This window comes from Kogia breviceps, chromosome 19 (genome assembly GCF_026419965.1).
Source record: "Kogia breviceps isolate mKogBre1 chromosome 19, mKogBre1 haplotype 1, whole genome shotgun sequence".
Classification (NCBI taxonomy): domain Eukaryota; kingdom Metazoa; phylum Chordata; class Mammalia; order Artiodactyla; family Physeteridae; genus Kogia; species Kogia breviceps.
Window position 1 is genome coordinate 48,264,463 of NC_081328.1, and position 21,134 is coordinate 48,285,596.

The 21,134-nt window shown below is 51.7% G+C and overlaps 1 protein-coding gene across 19 annotated transcripts in view; it reads left to right on the forward strand.

Annotated features, from left to right (window-relative positions):
• The window catches only part of RBFOX3 (RNA binding fox-1 homolog 3), a 505,472-nt gene that overhangs the window by 293,549 nt on the left and 190,789 nt on the right, over positions 1 to 21,134 (forward strand). For all 19 annotated transcript variants that reach the window (XR_010838272.1, XR_010838271.1, XM_067021693.1 and 16 more), the window contains one exon: positions 11,976 to 12,083. The gene's annotated coding sequence lies outside the window, so the exon portion shown is untranslated. The remainder of the gene's footprint in view (positions 1 to 11,975; positions 12,084 to 21,134) is intronic.

Below are 21,134 nucleotides of genomic sequence, written 5' to 3' on the forward strand. Positions count from 1 at the left end.
AAATAGCCTGGAAATGCAAGATCCTGAGTTCTCATCCTGCCTAGCCAGCTCGACAGCAAACTGTCCAAACAATTGGCCTCCCTTCGCTGTTTGCATCTGTGCACTAATGAAGCCTGGCTTGGGCTCACGCTGGTGCATGATTCCATGCACCACCGGCCACGGGCTGAACGCGCCTCTCTCACCAGCTCTCAGCAAGCAGTCGTCTCTGGCGAGGGCAGAAGAGCGCCGGGTAGGGGTACTGCCTCGTCTGCAATCCTGGCAACATCGAACACAGGAAGACGACGAGGTGTGAACTCCCAGGACAGGGAGGCTTGGAGAGGGGGTCCAGGTGGGTGGGCACTTGCAGCCACGGGGTGCCAATGTCTGTTGGTGGCCTCGCAGCTGCCATTACAGTCTCTTTTCTTGGCTGCAAAATGTGCTGCCCTCACCATCACTCGACGTGCTGGACTAGGAGAGGGGTTTAAAACCTCAATTCGTGATATGGTTGACACCTAGCAAACAGCTCTCAGATCTCCATCCCAGGGAAACCAGCCCTGGGGTCAGTGGTGATAGTGGGAGAGGGACTGTCCCTCATCTGTGCTGCAGCAGTTACTTAACCCAAGTACTAAGAAATGCTGTCTCCTGGAATCAACTCTCCATGCCTGTGAAGCCTCTTTGAAAAGTCCTGGTCCTATATTTCTCTTACCAAGATCTTGATATCACCATCTTCTGTTGTTACACACCGGTGTTCTGTGTCTTTCACACACGTTCTTTCCAATCCCAGTGACAATGGGATGGGAATGACAAGAATCCCCGTTTGACACCTATGGCCCTGTGGTTTAGGGAGCCTGACAGCTTTGCCCTAGACCCACATTCAGGGAAGGTAGGACAGGAAATGGAACTCAGCCTTGCCCAGTTCCCAGCCCCAACTTCCCGCCCTCCAGCACACTACCGCCTCCCCCCCCCCTTGTTTCTTACTTTCAGACTAATGGCTTCGAGAAGTGAGCGACAAGTGAGCGTGGAGCCAGTTGTCCACACCCAGTGCCAGCCAATCGCATATGCTTCCCTGAGTGCTTTGCAATCGCTGGAGCTGGGAAGGGGGCTTCCAGGCAAAGGACTTTGGAAACACAGCCCTGCCGGTTAACTCACGAAGTGTCCAGACCCCCTCTAAGGACCCAAAGACAACCCTGGATATTCTCTGTCCAGAAGATGCATGTGTGTACACAGGTGCAGTCGGACCCTGCTTAGGAGTGCTCGTCTCAGTGGGTGCTTACCTGTTCCCGTCTCCTTTCCATCCCAACCTTTGGGCGTCACGCTCACCTGCCGTTGCCTTTCGACACAGTGTGACGTGCATTTCATCATTCCCGGGAAAACAAGTTTCACTTAGAAGCCAGGTCCTTAGCTCTTCCATCCACTGCCCCCAGTCGGTTCCGCTCCACGTGGGAAAGCGAACTAACTTTTATTAAGAGCTTGCTGGGTGCCAGGCTCTGTGCTGGGAACTGTGCCTGGGCACGCTGCCCTCGCCAGCTCATTGAATGGATTGGATGTTCCGCCAGCCCTTCAGCGTTTGCAGTCTCGGTGAGACCATACCTGCTTGCCTTAGCTTCACGGCGGTGGCTCTGTGGAAATGCTCTCCCTCTCCCTCTCCTTTTCTTGGCCGGGTGCCCTCTCTTCCCCTGCCCCCGTATTTATCACTACTTCTGAGGCACACCTGGAAACCATCCTTGCCAGCATATCCCCTGGTATCTCTCTACCTGTACCCACCTCTTCTTTCCTTACACCGACATTCTTCTGTGTCACCTTTTGCATTTGTTTAATAATTGTAGACACGTATACAAAGTTGAGAAAGTCACGAACGTAAGTTCTGGCTCCTGAATTAGAACATAGATTCCTAAAGCCCTTGGCATCCTCTAGTCTTCACCGCTTGGGTTCTCTGCACCTGGTAAATGCTCATAACTCTGTTTTTCCTTCTCGCCTCTCTCTCTCCCTCCGTCTGCCTGACATGTCTTCTCCGTGAGCACATGGGCCGAGGCAGGGCCCACACACAGCACATTTCTGATGAGAACTTACTCACCTGCTCTCCATGGGAAAAGTAGACATGGAAGTTTCTACCTCTTGCCTTGAAGTGCCTTTGTGTGCTGGCTCGGCTGAGGGGATGTGTCTGGGCGGGGTCCAGAGGAGGCAGGGGCCCGAGCTTTGGCTCAGTGGCCGTGACCTCCCTAGGACCTGCTGCAGTAGCAAGAGAGCCTCTTGGCTTTGTGTTTGTTTTCTTTCCCTGATGTTGAGGAGTTGGCGTTTCACACAGGGAGAACGCGAGGTGGACCCCTGTGGTCCCTGGACCTTTATAGTTGGGGATACGCCTTTGGAAGATGACAGGGTCCATCTGTGCCCTGAGCTCCAGCAACTCATTTGAGCACGATAAGTTTTATGCCTACCTGTTTTTTCAGCTCATTTGAATCTGAAAAACAAAGGCCATGAGTCAAATCTATGCGTGGTGTTTCCTGGTGCCTGGATATTGGCAGTGGCACTGCTGACCTGTGAGGGCTTCCTCTCCGGGGCCCCTAGTGCCTCTGGAGATGGCCTCCCGCAGCTGTGTCACCAGTTACATCTAGGACCAGATGGTGCTGTAATGGGGGCTCCTGGCAGAACGTGGCAAATTCCCTGAACGTGCCGAGAAGGTGGCTTTCCAGGACCGTGAGGAATCCATTCTCCACTTGCCCACTAGTGCTGGCGAGAGCCATGCTGTGGCACAGAGAAATGGGGCGGCTCCTCGGAGCCGCTCCAGCTGCAAACAGCAGCAATTCCGCTCCAAGATTTTAGGGGGAAAGCCAGATATGCACAGGACAGGTAGGCAGAGCTCGCAGCTGTGAGGTGCAGTATTTTCATGTCGAAGGCTCTATTGGCAACTCAGCAGAGAGCGGCAAGCAGCTGTTCTCCAAAACCACCAAGGGCAAGATGTGGGGAGTGAACTCAGGGTTCATCGTGCAGGATTGGGGATAGATCAGAGGAAGGGCTTTTTCTGCCAGTGGGGTTGGTTTGCCAAGGGAGACAGGGCATGGGGAGCTCCTTACTGGGAAGCATTTAAAAATTATGCCAATTCTCATGATGAGGACAGTCAGAGAGGGTTCTGCCTGAAGGCAGGAGAATGACTGAATGAGCATTGTCAAGTCTGGCCTCCAAGCAGGAAGATCTGGGGTCCTGCTGGACAGCTGGGGCAAATGGGGCCCTGATTCTGGTGACGGGCTGGGCTGCCAGCAGCACCTCTTTGTCCTGTGGCTTTGGGTCAGAGTCAGCACCAAGAGGGCTCTGTGGGGGAGTGAATCCCAGCCCCCACCCCGAGAGGCCACATTTGCAGTGGTCAGACAGCAAACCCACCACAGCCTTGTGGGAAGTTTCCCACATCTCAGGAGCCACAGGCCACCTAAATGGTCCAGCACCACAGGACATACCAGCCAGCCCTGGCTGCTCTTGACAGTAGTTTGCCCCGGGCCCTCCAACGAGCTGATCTTCAGCTTTGTACCCAGAAACCGGGCAGAGGCCTCCTGGGTAATCGCCGCTCTGGCAGCCAGGCGTTTTGTGCAGGGAGGTCGCTGTGCATCTTCTGAGTGGCCAGGAAGAACCTCCCTGCTGCTCTTTCTCCCTCACCTGCCCCTCTCTCTTCCAGCCTCTTACCTGTTTCGTCTCTTTCCTTCTGCTGAGGCCCGCCAGGCTCCTTGGTTCCCTCCTCTTTTGGGGTGACACAGGTTTGATGGTTCTTCCTCTCTGGCTCCACTATGCCAAAACTTTGCGGCAGAGATGAAATGCAGGGAAAACCATCTAGGAAGTAGGTCACGTAAAAAACAACCACCTGCTTATAATGAAACCAGCTCCTTACAGGGGGCTGTCTCCAGAAGAGCCAAAATCCAGTGGCAGCTTCCTCCCCCGACCCCCTACACCTTCCCTCCTTACAAGGGAAATCTCAAGATGCAACACTTGACACACATTTTTCCAATAAAACTCCATCAGGCAAATAATAAAAACATCACAATATGAGTACTCTGACTGCCTCTTGACTGCATTATTGAGAAGGGAAACTGGAAGGGGTGAAGGTGCTAATCGTGGAAACGAAAGCAGGAGGCATTGGCTGTACTTTTCAGGTAGAGACCTCCCTGTCTCGTTTGCCCTTGCAGTTTTTTGTTTTCTGGATTTTACCATGTGATTGGTTGTGTCCTCTGGGTTGGAGTTTTGGATGATCCATGACGGTCTCCTCCTCTTCCTTGTGGCCTCCTCAACCCCATGCTGGGTTTCTTCTTGGCCACTGGGTAAGCAAATAACACCTGGACCACCCAGATCTTCAGGCCCAGAATGCTTTTATTTCACTCATGACAGGAATTAGTCCTTACAAGGACCTGGCTGACAGCTCTCAGATAGGACCTTCTGTCTCTCGTAACTTTGCCAACAGTAGGCAAGCAGTTCACAGGAGAGGGACTGACTAATGATGAGCTGGAGGTATTTCTAATCCATGAGACAATTGTTTTTAAAGGAGGAGGGGGGAGAAATTATTTCTAGATATGACAAAGTGGTAAAGCTTAACTTTCATTCTCAGAAAGATCATCATGAAACCAAGTGATTAAGACTTGGGAGTTAGTGTGTGGTATGATAACTGTCTTCTAAAGGGCAAGATTTGACAGCCAGATCTAATCTCTTTCCCTGCCAAGAGGGTGGCCCAGGTAGATGACGAACCAGGCCACCCGGTGACTCACCTTGGCCTCATCAAAGATTGCAGTTCTTCTTCTTTTTCTTTTTTTAAAGGATTGCAATTCTAACCACATAGCAATGTTCAAAACCACTTACTGGTTACCTGAGAAGCAACTAGTTGATAAGGGGCAGTCGAGGGTTCAGGGACACCTTGCCAGTTTGCAGACAGTCTCGGGTCTATCTTTTCAGCCCAGGAAGGCACAAGTTTTGTCCCCTTCTCGGTATCCAGGGGAGAGATCCTATTTTCTAGAATGCTCTGCCACACACACCGATGTTGCTTTCCATACTTGCTCGGGCCGGGATTGCCAGCAGAGCTCTCCGGGTAGACCCAAACCACCAGCCCTCTGAAAGGAAGCCAGGTGTGCTCACCCACACCCTGTCCTGGGCAAGTTCCCCACCAGGGGCCTCCCAGGATGGTAATGGCATCTTCAGATGTCAGAGCTTGGCATGGGCCTGAGCCAAGACCTCAAATGCTGTGCATTGGCTTGACTGCAGAATCAATAGCAACTTCCTTATGGCCATTTTGTTTGGAGATAAACATCTAAAATATGACGCATTGGGTCTGGTTTAGTGGAAAGGGTGCAGACTTTGGAATGAGAATGACCAGGGTCTGCAGTTTCAGCCAGGCTGCCTGCTGACCATGCGGCCTTGGACGAGTGACAATCCCAGTGTCCCAGTCTCTTTGTCTGAATGATGGGACAGCTGTGTGGGGGGGGGGGTGGATGGGTGGAGGGCTCACGGAGAGAACAGAGGGGAAGCACCAGGCAGGCAGTTGATCCTTGTGAAGTGTTAGCTCCTTTCTTTTTCTGAAGGATGTACGTGTATACATGTGCATGTGTGTGCATGTATGCCTGTGTGTGTGTGTGTGTGTGTGTGTGTGTGTATTTAGGCTGGGCAGTCAGACAGCTGGAAGCTAGTGTTTCCAGGTAAAAATACAGGATACCTGGTTAAATTCTAAGTTCAGATAAACAATGAATGATTGATAGTATAAGTATGTCCCAAATATTGCATTATACATACTTATACTAAAAAAGTGTAATACATTATTTGTTGTTTATCTGAAATTTAAAATTTAACTCGTCGTCCAGTCATTTAATTTGCTAAATCTGGCAACCCTAGCTGGAACAAGGTTTGTCACTCTGGTTGTAAAGCTTGACTGCCAGAAGCAGGTGTGCCGGGGAGACTGTGGTGGCCTTGGGGTGTGGCACAATTCACCCAGCCCGCACTCCTTGGGTCTCTGTTCGGCCTGGTGACTTCTTTTCCTTCTCTTGTTTTGGGGGTCCTTCCATTTCATCAGGCAGAACTTGGAGCAGTAGACAGGCTTAGCTGGGAGCCAAGGTAGCAGCCAAAGTCTCAGCCCGGTGGGGTTGCCCCTGACTCAGGGCTGACCCCGAGTTTACACTGAGCGACACAGTACCAGCTTGGGCTGCTCACCAGTCTCCATCTACTTGCTGACCTGGGTGCTGGGCAATGTTCTCTGGAACCTTATCCATTTGTCTCATGGGTGACATTTGATCTTCCTGAAACAGGACCCAACGGAGCTCAGAGCAGCCGCCAGATAGTGTGACCCCCGCACAAGCCAAGGCCTCAGTAAAGCCTTTCTGCCTTCTCAGCCCCAAGACACCCCCGCCCCTGCAGCTCTCTTCCAGACCCCCAACCCTCCACCTTCACTAAACCACTGCCTGCCCCTCTGTGCCCCAGCCCGGCAAATTACACCCTGGTTCTCCCAGCCTGCTCAGGGGGTACTGTCACCCTGGCAGATTCTGGTGCTCTCGGCAGGGGTCACATACACGTGCAAACGGGAACTAACGGGAAATAAAACAGTTTTCCTCCCCCGAAGACCCGTCCCAGCTCTGCCAGCAGACCCATCCCTTGCAGAGTGAATTGTTTTCAATCCAATCTCGTTTTTATTGAAGTTTCCTCCAGGGTTAGCTCGGGAGACTTCTCTCCCAGCCTCTGCATGTGGCCTTATTTACCAGAATCCCCTCGACGTGGCACTTAAGTGTCTCCATTCACATTTCGTGCATCTTGCTCATTGCAAGCATGGGCTCTCCGAAACCTCGGCGGTGGCGGGCACGGCGGCAGCCCGCAGAAACGCCAGGCTTATTTTAATTGGTTCGAAACTATCGCTGGTGACCACAGAGGGGTCCCTTTCCTTGAGTAATGACCTGGAATTTGATCACGCAGCTTTCACTAGCTTGTAAGTGGAACCGTGTACGATCAAAGCCAGAGCCGGGGCACATCTGCCCACCGTGGCACATTCAAGCCCCATACACACCTGCCCTCCATGGCGTACCAGCCCTGGAGGACCCGGGCAAGTGCGCGTGTGTGGCCCAGTGGATGACAGACGGCAGATCTTGGGGAAATCGCCTTGAATGGGTTTCTGGCCATGGACCGGCCTGTCTCCAGCTCTCTTGCAGACTTGGCCCCTCATAGCAGAACAGCCACCCTGCTGACCCCTCTTGTGTCACTCTGGGTTCCTTGCCTGCTTGAAGGCGTTTGCTTGCCAGGAGCGGGAGAAGCTCTCTGAGCATCCAGGACCTCGTGGCACCCTTCTCAGTGCGGGGAAGCTCTGCTCGGAAGTCGGTCGCTGGGTCCCCAGGCTCTGTGCCCTCCCCTTGCATTCTGGGGGGGAGAGGAATGTGAGAGCTCGAGTTCTTGGAAACACGGATGGTCAAGACTCCAGAACATTTGGGGACTTAACGTCCCCACACCCAGGACCCTCGTTTAGAATGCAGCAGCTTCTGCTTCCTGCCTACTTAGGCTGGTGGTTTCTAAAGAAAGCCTCAGTGGGCAGTTGAAGAAACAACTCTGCACTACTTTATTGTCCTTTAAATGGAGGGAGAGTGGAAAGGGCAGATCTGACTCTTCCAGAGTCACTGCCACATGCGTCATTCATCTGTTCAGCCATCCAGGCCGAGGAATTCTACTGAGTCACTGAGGGTGTAAAACACCGCGCTACCGGCTGAGTGACCGTACACGTCATCAGGGTCTCTCACTCTCTCAAGGGGCTTATAATCTAACCATGCTTGTCTCAAAAGTTTTTTGGAGATACGATAATTAAGGTAAAATATAACATTTCCCTACCTGCAATTAACAGTGGTTAACATTTAGTTATACTGCATAGTTTTAAAAAAAAAAAGGAAATGAAGCATTATAGATGGAGGTCAAGTCCCCTCTGCACTCTCAGCCTCAATCCCCCCGACATACAGACACCCAGACGTAGCTCTGAGCGTCGACGTGGTGTCCATCATTTTTGTCCCTTGAAAACACACTTGCACACACGTAACCATGAACAATAAATAGATCATAGTTCTGTGTCTTTTTTTTGGCTGTGATGGGTCTTCGTTGCAACGTGCAGGTTTCTCTGTAGTTGTGGCACTCGGGCTTCTCTCTAGTTGTGGTGTGCGGGTTTTAACTTCTCCAGTTGTGGCGCACAAGCTCCAGAGCGCGTGTGCTCTGTAATTGTGGCACACGGGCTCCCTAGTTGAGGTGTGCGAGCTCAGTAGTTGTGGCGCGCGGGCTTAGTTGCCCCGCAGCATGTGGGATCTTAGTTCCCCAGCCAGGGATTGAACCTGCGTCCCCTGCATTGGAAGGTGGATTCTTTACCACTGGACCACAAGGGAAGTCCCTCTACGTCTTTTTAAAGTGCACGCACGTGACATCTTTCTGCAACTTGCTTCTTTCAGCTTTGTGATTTTGCAGCTTCTCCGTGGTTTCTGTTCTACTCCTTTTATCTGTTGTGTAGAAATCTGTCTTAGGAATTTACTGCTTCATCTTTATCCACTCTGTCCTTTATGAACATTCCGGTTGTTCGGAAAATGTTGCTATCGCAGAGGATGCCGCGGCGTGGGTCTCTGTGCCCATCTCCTCTTGCACTGGAGATGGTACCTGTCTGTGAGTGGCTGGTCTTAGAATGTTCCAGATCCTGCCCACAGCTCTCCAACTGTCTGGACCTGCCTGTGCTCCACCAGCCGTCTCCTCCACCCTCACTGAGATTGCTAGTCGCGTCTACTTTTGTCCACATGAGAGCTGAGGTGGCAGCTTACTTTACTCTGAATCTCCCAATTCTTGTACACTTTTCCTGTTTACTGGCAGGCTTGGGGTTCTGCATACTCCTGGGGAACTGTGGATTACTCCACCCTCTACTCCCTCACTTGGGAAAGCAGTCTGTACCCTGGAAAGATTTAAGGCAAAACCTGAAACTGTTCTACTTATTTTTAAAAATTAAGAAAACCATTCGCCAATGTCTGGACTCCTTGTTAGGGCCCCAATGCCTGCACCCCATTTCAGGAGTGATCATGACCCCTGACCTCCCTGGCCAAAACGCTGAGCAGCCTGTGTAGGGCCTTGACCCCTCCCTGCCCTCTAAGTCTCTTTGGCTGCTGAGCCCTCAGGCCCGGGCAGGCCGGACTACAGACCCTTGGACCGTCAAAGCAATCCCGGGAGAGGGGTGGAGATGCAGGCGAGGATGAACAGAGGTCTGGAGATGTTTACGTTTGGCCTCAGGGTAGCTCCCAGAGGTAGGAGAATTGGCAGGGGTGTCCCCTAGTCCAAGGGGCATCTTGTGGCTCAAGACCTGGGCTCAAGCACCCCCTGCTCCGGGGGACATGCTGCAGCCTCAGGGGCCCCCAGGGATTGCCGGTGGGAAGCAGAGTCTCTGGGCAAGTGAAGTAAACAGGCCAAGTTGCCCTGGCCTTGGCACTTTATCTGCAGGAAGAGACTAGACGCCACGCCCTCCCTCCCTCGCTGCCCTGAGGGTGTCACTGGAGCTTTCCCATTTTCCACTGGCAGGACCCCCTGCCTGGGGCTCTCTGCCCCTTCCACACCCAGACAGCCCAGCTCTGGCCTGAGCCCCTGGGGGTCCAGCCTGGGAATTTGCTGGGCATCTGGGGTGGGAAGAGGTGAGGTAAACAGGACCAGGGTGTAAAGGCTAAATGAATGAGTGAATGAGTGATGCGTGGAGCCCAGGGCACTGGACCTACTAATGCTCCATCCTGAGACTTGTGCTCAGGAAGTGCACAGAGGCCCCTGTCCCCTCTCTGGCACTTTCCTAAACTAGCCCCTGTTGTGTGGCCCCACTTGTCCTGCCTCCTTTGATGGTCCTGCCCCGGGGTGGGGGGGCGCGCGGCAGGCGTGCTGTGCAAGAGGGGGCAGCTGTTTTATCTGCTGCGAGTTCACATCGCAGACGGGAAACCGAGTCACCCAGCGGCCACCGTAGCAAGAGCGAGGACAGTGTGGCAGACACAAGCCAGGCTCCAGCTTCCCTGGGCTCACTTGAGTCCAAGACGTGCCGAAATGCAGGTTGTGCGCCTTGAGCGGTTGGGGCTGGGGAGCTCTTCAAGGGTTCCATGCCTCGGTTTCCCTCTAGGATCTCAGGAAGGGTTCACGTGTTACAGCAGGAAGAAGGTTCTGAGAGTCTTGATGATCAGAGACATGGCCCTGCCTGAGCCCCTGTCCTTCCCTCCTGCCCGATCTCCCCTCCCCGGGGAGGCTGGAGCAGCCACAGAGCACCCCCCAGTCCTCTCCTGTGCTCAGCCCAAGACTGACCTGGCAGAGGCGACAACACGGTTTATTAAGCCAGTGAAATCTTTTAAGTACATGAGCCCAGGGCTCTTCATATGCTTGGAGGAGTTTCCAGGTCTGACGTTTGTAGGCTGCATGGGACCGGGCGTTGGGGGTAGGGCAGGGTCTGTCCCCATCCCAGGAAGGGTTCTGTCACCCTCCATGTCCTCACCCAGCCCCAAGTCGGGAGGCAGCTTGCTGCCCCTTGTTCTCTGTATTACAGCTGCGAATCTCCAGTTCCCGTCTTTTAAAAAATCTGCTCTTTTCCTGGTCTCCTTCACTTCCTTTCCTGCCGCGCTTCTTTGTCTCTTGGAACTTTTCCTGGTGTCCCTAATTCCTGGGGGCTGCAGCGGCCTTGCGGACGTGGGCCCACCTCGCTGCGCACACTCAACCCTGCAAATCGATTCCAAAAACGATTAGTTATAGTACAGTAGCGCTGCTAACTGTGGCATTTTGCTTTGCAGTTATTGATACATCATCAGAATTGAGAAGCCATCGTCAGGCAGGGGAAGAGGGGTCAGCTGGGTGGATGCACAGAGGAGGGGGGCGTGGGGATGACTGTCCTGCCAATTCAGGGAGCCTGGCTCTGATGGCAGGGCTGGATTTTGAGGCCCCGGCAGAAGCAGGGGCTGGGGCTGGGCCGTCACTTCAGAGACTCACGAGGGCCATGTCGTTCCTGGCTCGTTCCCAAGCAGACGGCTAGACCCTCGCCGCCTCCTTCTCCCTCCTGCTTCGATGTCACTGCAGGGGCACAGCTCCTTCCCTGAGAGTGGGAACTGCTTGCTGGGTGGAGCATGGGGGTGGGGGCAGTGACATTTCTGGTTCTGTGAGGGGACAGGGTCAATCTCTTGCAGTGCAAGGTAAAGGACCTGAATCAGACAAGGTTCTCCAGAAAAATGGAATCAATATGATCTATGTATCTATCTACCTACATATGCATGTATGTATCTATCTACAGCTATGTGAAGATATATCTTGTAGCTGTAGATAGATGGTAGATGTCATGTAGAGATAGATAGGAAGGAAGGAAGGAAGGAAGGAAGGAAGGGAGAGAGGGAAGGAGGAGGAAAGGAAGGAAGGGAGAAAAGATACTTGTTTCAAGGAATTGGCTGCCAAAGCTGGCTGTGGTGAGCCCTGTAGGTTTTGATGAGAGAGGTTAAATGTCTAGATAAACTGCAAGGTCAGCATGAACTGCAGCCCCTGGTCAGCCCCCCACACCTGGAATCTAGCCTGGTGCTGGGGAACCCCAACTGGTTATGGGGTGATGCTGATGATTTATCCCCAGCCCAGCTCTGTTGACCTGAGCAAAGAGTTGGGGCCTGAGTTGGGAGTGAGTGACATAGGCCATGCTGCCATCAGCCTGCCCATTGCCAGCCAGACCCCACGGCCTATTGCCCCCGTCTCCTCGCATTCCAGGGACCCGTCCAGTATGGTGAGTCTCACTGCAGGGGAGCCACAGAGCTGGGAGCATCTGCTGCCTTGAGGTGGTAAGCGGGGACGCCTCATTATAACTCCCTGTTATAACTCCCCCCAGCCTAATGTTTTCTCCTCACAGCGTTCAAAGGATGCGGTTCCCATGACACTCTGTCCTGTGATATTTTTAATCAAGAGCACGGGAGAGCGTGTGTCTGATGCACTCCAGATATTCAGAGATTGAAATGGTTTTGTTCTCATGTTTTCTCTTTTCAACGCAGGGTTAAGTCAGATCCGCCCGAGGAAGATTCTGCCCACGTTTCCCTCGAGCTAGTCTGCAGGCCCCTTCGGCTGGGACCCTCTCCCAGGAGCTGCCCGTCTGCAGACAGGTGCGTGCCCCCTTCCTGTAGCGCCGCCTTCCGACATACCTTCTGCTCCACCTGACCTGGTTCCCAAACCCAGAGCATCTCGGAGGTGTGGGGGGCTAGGGGTGGGGGGCACAGCCATGGGTGGCAATGTGGCCTGGAGGAGTGTCAGCTGGGGAGCTGTGGTCAGTAGAGAGGAGGGTCCACACCTCTTGGTTCCCGGACCCCTCTGTGTTTTTCACCTGCCCTCATCCTGTCCTTTCACTGAAATGCAAATCAGTGACTGTATGATAGATAATTAATAGACTGATCAGCCAGCAAGGGAGGTAAGTAGATAAATAATTTTAACGATCCTTGGGTTGCCCATAAATTCCCTCACCGCCTTTTTATTAAACGCTCTGTGTACAGGCATCATTTATACTGCATGTCATTTTGTGGACCCCTCCCCCACTTCCTTAGCAGCACCCACCAGGTCTGACCTGGGGTGGACACATGGGTGACAGCAGGTCCTTTCCAGGCAGGGCCTGGTCTGGCACAGGCGGCGCAAAGCTCTTCCCGGGGAGCAGGGCTCGGTGGCAATGGGCAGACCACGGTCAGGGCCCCGACGTGGCTACAACCTATATTTAGGCAACTTGGGAAACTTTATTATGCTTGGCACCTGCTCTGTAGGTCTGAGCTCATTGTCCTCCTCTGGGACGGCTTCGGCCTATTAATAGCCTTGGCTGAGGTTTCCTCATTGCTCCGAAGGCCAAGAGAGAAAGTGGGTTAATAAATATAAAAGAAAACTCTCAAGAGGGCCTGGGGCCAAACTCTCTCCCAGACTCTCCCAGAGCTATGGCTGCCGAGCCCGGACAGGGCATGGGGTTCCCTTCACCCCAGTCTCCTGCTCCCCTACAGAGGCCCAGTGCGCAGCTGGCGGGTCTGAGGACCAACGTGGAGAAGTGCTCCCAGGTTTCCATGGAGCTGGGATGGAGGGGGCCCCGGTGGGAAAGGCCGCCATGCGCATGGGGCAGAGGAGGGGGCTTAGGTGTGGCCTCCGTGCATCTAGGAGGAGACCGAGAGGGAGGGCATCCTTGGCTTTCCTGCCTCCCCTCCTACCTGCACCCCTTCCCCATCATTTTGCTCCTGGCCTTCTATGCCTACTCATCTATACGTGGAAGAGAAAGGGGAAGAGACCCTCGGGATGGTCACTGAGCCACATCCCTCCTTCCTGACCTTGTCCCCCATTCCTGGGGTCTGAGGCAAGAACAGTTCAGCCTGAGTTAGAAACATTTGTATGGAGAGAATGGACTCCCAGGAAACAGAGCAGGGAGGACAGGGAAGCTGTCCAAGGACGGGTGTACCCAGGGTCTGCCCACAGCTGAAATCCAAGAGCATCAGGTGCGTGCTGGCTGCTGGCGTCCTGGGCTGGGAGTTATCTGCTAACACTGCTGAGGGCCTGGGGCTGGCAACAGTTCAGTCCCTGCCTTGTTTATTCTCAACCTGGTGCTGTAGGGGACACTCCTAGAATCTGTCCTCCTTCGGGTGTGGAGCAGGGCGCAGGGAGGTCACTGCCACCAGCTCCTACGTGTATGGCCACAGCAGCCTGCTGCGGCAGAAAGCTTTGCGCCTTGTTGTTTGACTCCGTCGGTTTCATCAGTTGGTAATAAAGCTGACCCGTGGGTGTTGCTGCTTCTGTACAACGGGACTACCCGGCCTAATGTTGGTGTCTACTGCAGACCTGCAGACGGTCAGCTGGCCCGTCTCCTCGGAGGACAGTGTTCGCCCAAGGCAGTGAGGGAATTTGGACTGAGTGGAAAGCCTTTTGAAGCTTCACTCAGTGGAATTGAAGTCTGAAAAATAGCCCAGCGGAGGCTCCCTGCCCTTTCAGGAGTCTGTCTAGCTCAGAGCTGCACCGCTTGCCCTGCTGCCTGCCTGGCCCACACAGGCTGAGTGTGGGAGGAAGACGGGCCAGGAGGCAGGAAGCGCTGACGGGCGTCTTTTCCAAACGCTTCCTCCCTCTGGCGATTCAGAGGCCTGCTGGAGGGGTGGCCACCCAGCCTGTTTCAATTATGTTCTGTCCAGAGCAGGCAGACAAGGGCACAGGACTTTCATTAGGAAAAGCAGAAAGTCTTTCTGTAACCAAAGAGCATCCTGTCAGAGCAGCTCTGTATCTCCTTGGCCTTTCTGATCGTTTTGTGGCATTTTTTAGGGTTTCTCATCTGTTTCTGTTTGAGGGTGGGTGGAAAGGAAAAATAATAATAAATCAGAGGCAGGAGCAAGCTGCTGGTCCACGGTCCCTTCCCCCTGTGATAGGCATCACAGCCTGCCGCCATCCCGTGCTCTGGGACCCGCAGCACCTGGTCAAGGGACAGAGGGGGCTGATCCACCCATGGGAAGGGGCCTGGTGGGGAGGCGGACACTCCACCTCTCCTGAGAGGCCAGTTCAGAACATCGTGCTGACAAGTCTTGTGACTCTGCATGGTTACATCTGCTGCCCTGGTTGAGCCTCACCCAGCCCCATCAGAACCGTCACCCCCGCACTGCACGTGAGGACCCTGCGGCCTAGTAAGTGAGGGGCTGGGACCGGGACTCACATTTTCTGTGTCTTCTGATTCCTCGCTCATTGTGTGCCATGCAGAAGTGGTTTGGCCATGAACTGCCTTGGGAGGAACACGTCTGTCTGACTGTGGGCGTGTCGGCCCCAGACTGGCCTCCTCGGGCAGCGGTTTGTGCGGGACAGAGTGGGGTCCCTGGGGTAGGATCCCCAGTGTTTGGGGAGCTGAATGAGAGCGTTGTCACTGGAGTTTGCTGTGTCCTTGGTTTGGAGTCAACACTGGAGGCCTTTCATGGGGTTGAGCTGTGGCACTGGGGTGTGTGTGTGTGTGTGTGTGTGTGTGTGTGCAAGGGAGAGAGACATGCTCCAAGCTGGCAAGGAGTTTCTTTCTCAGAAATCTATTCCTAATCCTGAAATATGAAGGAAGTAGGAAGAGGGTATTGCTGTGGTCCAATTGCTGTCAAAGTAGAATGTCATGCTACGTCATATCTTGACACCCATAGACCATCATAGAATGTCCGAGTGGGGAGGGAGCCGGGCATCTTCTTGTCCAACTCCTCCTTTTCTGACCAAGGAGATTGGGGTCGGAAAGACCCATGACTTGCCCCAAGACCCTCAGCCAAGGGTGGAGGCAGCTCTCCTGAATCCCACTCAGGACCTTTGAGGGATGGCGTCACTTTCACTTGCCATCCGAGTAAAAGTGGTACTTTCAGTGACTAGCACTCTTGTCCACCTGCTCCTCCCGTTGGGACTGGACAGGTGGAGGTGTGAATTAATTTCACAGGGGTCCATGTGCTCCTGAAGATGAGTGGGTGAGGTCAGAGGCTGAGTGCTTTGTCTGCCTTGTTTCCAGGAACTGAGCCCCCAGCCATTGGGCAGTGGGGCGGGGGGGGGGGAGTTGATGATTGGTCAGAAACCACCAGAGCAGCGCCTCCTGCCCTGACTGTGCCTCAGGCCCCTGGGTGGGCAGAGGGCGACCCTGCTGAGTAGGCACTGGCTGACAGTGGGGGCCACCTTGGGCCAGTGCCTGGTCCCCAATACAGGGGACTCTCTCAGTGTCCGAGGAACGAGTACGTGACTTATCAAGAGAAACGGTGTGAGGCAGGAGCCAAATGAGAGGGTGAGGGATTTGGTTCTCCCACAGACACTAGTGGGTGTGAGCACATCCCACTCTGCGAACACGATGCTGCTTTCAGCGTGACCTCGTTGTGAGAGCCACCAGCACCTTCGAAGGTTCGAAGAGTGGGAGCCAAGAGCACTGGCTCTCTGGTTGTCTCCCACGTCTTTGCTTCCAAAAACACTTTCACCTTCCTCCCCTGGGGCTGTCAGGGTCTAAAGACCTTCAGTGGGATCGTTTCTTTTCTTTTCAAATTAAAACAATCTCTTAGAACCTTTTCATTATTACATAAGCAATAGATGTTTGTTGTAGAAAATACAGACAAGAAAAACGAAGGAAGAGCACACACCCACAATCCAACTGTCAGAAACAACCACTGTTTACACCTCAGTGTTTTGTTATCTTCCAGATAGTTTGCAAACGTAGAGCTTGCAAATTTATTTCACCATAGTCATTGTTTTGTAACCTGGGTTTTGTTGTTGTTGCTTAACAGTATTTTCAGGAACTTCCTTCTAGGCTGATATTCACCTCATTTTTAATGATTGAGTATTATTTCACTGTATAGAAGTACCCTAATTTCCTTAACCAATCTCCTCAGCTGGGTTTACAAAGACTAAAACCGGCTTTAGCCACTGACCCTATTTCTAAAACCTTGCACCACACTTTAAGAAAGCAGAAGATTAATTTTCCAAACGGGAATTAGGAGATGATTATTCACATTATAAAGGTGTCTGCAAACATATCCTCCAAAGAGTGTCTTTGAGAAATGGGCTCCTCCAGGGTATTATTGCAGCTACAACGTATCAAATCCCAGTTCACAATGGACTGCACAGAGGGTGCCACATCTGGCTTCCCGTCCATGTCCCTTCATTCATGGATGTCCTTCTCAGGTCCACAGAATGTGTGTGGGGGTGTGAACACACACTAGCAGTGCACATGCGCACACACGTACACATGTACATGTGCACCCACGCATGCGCATGCACACGGGCTCACACACGTGCACACAACGGGTGCTTATGCACCTACACACACGTGTGCATGCTCACACATACGTACATTCATGCACATGCATATGTGCGCCTACACACAGATTCGGGAAGCTTTTCCCCACTGTCGGCTGAAAGGTGATGTTAATTTAATTCATTATTAATCACATCTGTTTATCAGGTGGTCTGCTCCCAGCAACCATTACTGAGGAATAAATTATCATTTCTCTCTAAAAGATAAAGGGAAATGGATGTTGATGAGGTGAGGCAAGTCAGTGCTCCCAGCCCACGTGACTTATTATTTAATGAGACAGACAAGCCTCTGAAGAGAAAATGCTTAGGGACTTTTAATAAAACCAGGTTTGAAAGCCCCAAATCCCCAGCCTGCAGGCTAGTGTCCCCAGGCTTAGCACGGAGGGGGCGGGGGGCGTCCATGGTGGTGTCACCATCCATGAAGTGATGTTGTAAGCTCCCCTAAGAACATCTTTGCCCTGACAAGTCCAGCTGCAGGCCACGCGCCCAGGCTCGCCACTTCCTCTAGACCATTCAGAAGAGAGCAAGGCCTAGCCGTGGGAGAGTGGTGCCCACAGAGGACAGTTGTGTGTTTATTCAACCATATACCAAATGAACCACCAGTAAACATACTTCTGGTATATTTGTACTCACTTTCGGGATATCTTTATTTATTTATTTATTTATATTTGTGGATATATATCATATATATATTTTAAAATAATATATTGGGTTGAAATTCACATAACATAAAATTAACCATCTTAAAATGAACAATTTAGCTGCATGTAGGACACTCACAGCGTAGTACAGCCATCACCTCTATTTAGTTCTAAAACATTTCCATAGTCCCAAAGTAAAACCCCTCGCTCAGGTATATTTTTGATTAATATTTATAGTTTTAGGTATGAACATATGAAAACTTATAAGAAAAGATCAGCATAATTTAGCTGTAGTTATACAAAATTAAGCCAAAATTAAGGTTTTGCCAGTCACTGCTTACCTGACTATGGGTTGGTTACCAGTCTCCTATAGTCTTAGTTTTCACATATATATATATATATTTTTGTGTGTGTGTATGTGTGTGTGTGTGTGTGTGTGTGGTACGCGTTGCGGAGCACAGGCTCCGGACACGCAGGCTCAGCAACCATGGCTCACAGGCCCAGCCACTCCGCGGCATGTGGGATCTTCCCGGACCGGGGCACGAACCCATGTCCCCTGCATCGGCAGGCGGATTCTCAACCACTGCGCCACCAGGGAAGCCCTCACATATATTAAATGAAGGAAAATTTTTTTAAAAAGCTTCATAGGTTTAATCTGATGTTGAAATTAGACCATATGTAAGGATAGCTTAGCTCTATAGCACAATACTTGGCATGTAGTAAACTAAATGATCTCTCTTATTGTTAAAATATATATATATATATTTAAAGTTACTTTATTTTAAAGGTGCCCCAGCTACCAACAACCCTCTCCCTCCCTCTCCCCTAAAAACAAAAACTTGAGAAACCAGGGCAAGTGCAAGAGTGTAACAGTCTGGGGTGTGACATAATTCATTCACTCACTCGTTCCTTCAGCGCCTGTTTATGGGGTGCCTGCCCTGTACTAGGAACACCCTGTTTGAGCCCTGGCTCTGTCCCTTATTAGCCAGTGACCTTGGGCAAGTTATTTAATCTCTATACCTCTTGTTTCTTGTCTATAAAATGGGATAATACCATCTTTCTTGAAGAACTGTTGACAGGATAAAAGAGGTACTTATCGTATATGAAGGAACTAGGACAGTGCCTGGCGCATGGTGAGAGCTCAGTGTACGTACAAATCTTTTTAAAATTTATTTTTAATTGTTGTAAAATACGCAGAACAAAATTTACCATTTTAACCATTTTTATGTGAACAGTTCAGTGACATTAAGTACACTCACGTTGTTGTGCAGCCGTCACCACCGTCATCTCCCGAACTTTTTCATCTTGTGCAACTGGAACTCTATTCCCATTAAACACTAACTCCCATTCCCCTGACCCCAGGCCCTGGCGCCCACCATCCTACCTTCAGTCTCTATGAATATGACTATTCTAGGGACCTCATATACATGGACTCATACCATATTTGACCTTTTGTGTCTGACTTCTTTCACCGAGCATAATGTCCTCAAGGTTCATCCATGCTGTAGCGTGCGTCAGAATTTCCTTCCTTTTTAAGGCTGAGTAAGATTCCATTGTGTTTATCCACATTATATTTTTCTGCTCATCCGTCGATGGACGCTGGGATTGTTCCCACCGCTTGGCCCTTGTGGGTCCCGCTGCTGTGTGCTGGTGTGCACTTCTATTCATCTGTCTTGGCGAGATGGGAACTAAATAGACTTGGAAGCACTTTCCAGTGAGGTTCTCCTCTGCCTCCCTTCCTACACATAAGGACAAACACACCACACACACACAGGCCTGTGAAATCAATCGGCAGAAGAAAGGCCTTTAGATGGCGGACTGAAGCCTCGTTGGGGAGACCCTCTTCACCCATCTGTTTGGGGAGCATTTTTGAGTCTCTAGGTCTTGAAAAAATGTACCCAATGGAGGCAGTCTCCCCTGCCCCCACTTTGCACGAGGCTTATGAGGCCATGTCCCCCTGGGACATTGTCTTCTACTACCTGCTCGCTCAGATAGATTCCAAGTCCAGGTACAGCCCAGACGGATGAGTTGGGGAACCAGAAGGGCCCGAGTGATTGAAAGGCTTAGAGCACATCCACGGGTCCTGACATAATGTGAACTGGATCTTGGGGCTGGGACCCACAGTGCTCCCTCAGGGCTCTCCCAGGTCCGCCCTGGAGAGAGAGTGTCTTCCAGCCGGAACCAACTGGTTGGGGCATGTGTTCAAACTACCTGTGGGCAGGGGCCGGGCAGGTGTGGTCTGGTGAGCATAGGATTTCGGGAGCTGATGGTGAGGAAGAGAGCACTTGTTCCCCAAATGTAACTGCAGGAAATAGGGGCCATCCTTCACCCCAACATGCGTGAGTCTTCTGTTTGGGATTTTGTCTATAAATGTAGCCACGTAAGTTGGAAACTTCTGAAATGTCAGTTCGTCCTCTCCGGAGGCCTATTCATCTTTTCTGGAAACAAAAAAAAAACCCAATGTCACTTCCCCCTTAAATCACCAGGGTCTCTGGCTTTGAGTTAAAGGGGGTTCCTGGTATTTCCCTCAGAGCCTACAAACACTGGTTTAGAGACTAAGACACCTTGAGAGGTTAATCACCACCCAAAAGAATAATAATCACACAACAACAATAACAATACACGCTTTATCTGAAGTGCTTTCTCCATTGGTCCAGGCAGAGCTCCCACTGTCCTGATCTTCTCATGCATAAATGACACTGTTCGGTAGATTTTTCTGTATCTGTTTTAGCCTCATTTTACCTACAGGTGGATTCTCCCCTCCCCCAGAATTTTCTCCCAAAGTATAAATGTAATTGATTTTACTTTTATTAAGAAACAAAAGATATTTTTGTTGGGACTCAGAGCTTAAATTTAGCAGGATCCTAGCTCCCATTTTAGAGTGATGTCACCCATTTTTCTTTTTCTTTTTTTTTTGCCACACCACACAGCATGTGGGATCTTAGTTCCCCAACCAGGGATTGAACCCATGCCCCCTGCTGTGGAAGCGCTGAGTCTTAACCACTGGACCACCAGGGAAGTCTCCATTTTTCTTTCTGATTCCCCATCTCTACTGGATTCTTGGTACTCCCAGAGCAGTACTGAGCTGACAGGGCCTGTGTCAGCCAGCTGGGGCTGCCGTAACCAAGTACCACGGACTGAGAGGCTTAAGCGACAGACATCTGTTGAATACTTCCTCATAGATCTGGAAGCTGGACATCTGCAGGCTTGCAGATGGCCATCTTATCTCTGTATTTTCACATGGTCACCTCTCTGTGCATGTCTGTGTCCTCATGTTATAAGGACACCACTCATATTGGATTAAGGCCCATCCTAATGACGTCATTTAACTTAATCGCCTCTCTAAAGACCCTCTCTCCAAATACATTTGAATTTTGAGGAGCTGGGGGTTAGACCTTCAGCGTATGAATTTGAGGGACATAATTCATCCCATAAGAGGGCCTGACCCTGACCGGCGTCGCACCCGGGTGAGCCATCGCTCTGTCCCGCCGAGTTTGTGTTAGGGAATGGCTCCCCGGTGACACATCCTGCTCTCTTCAGCATCTCTGCGTGGCAGCCACCTGGACCCTGCACCCGGCCTCTTATTTATTAGCTCATTTCCTATGTCTACCCCATCTCCCCGAGTCCAGCTGCATATGCTGCTGGGAGCACTTCCACAATGCTGAATCCAAACAAAGCTCTCCGGTTACAGACATTGCCCTCCCGCCTCTGAGCCTGGCCATCAGCAGATGCTGGTGCGCAAATGCAGCCACCCCGCCT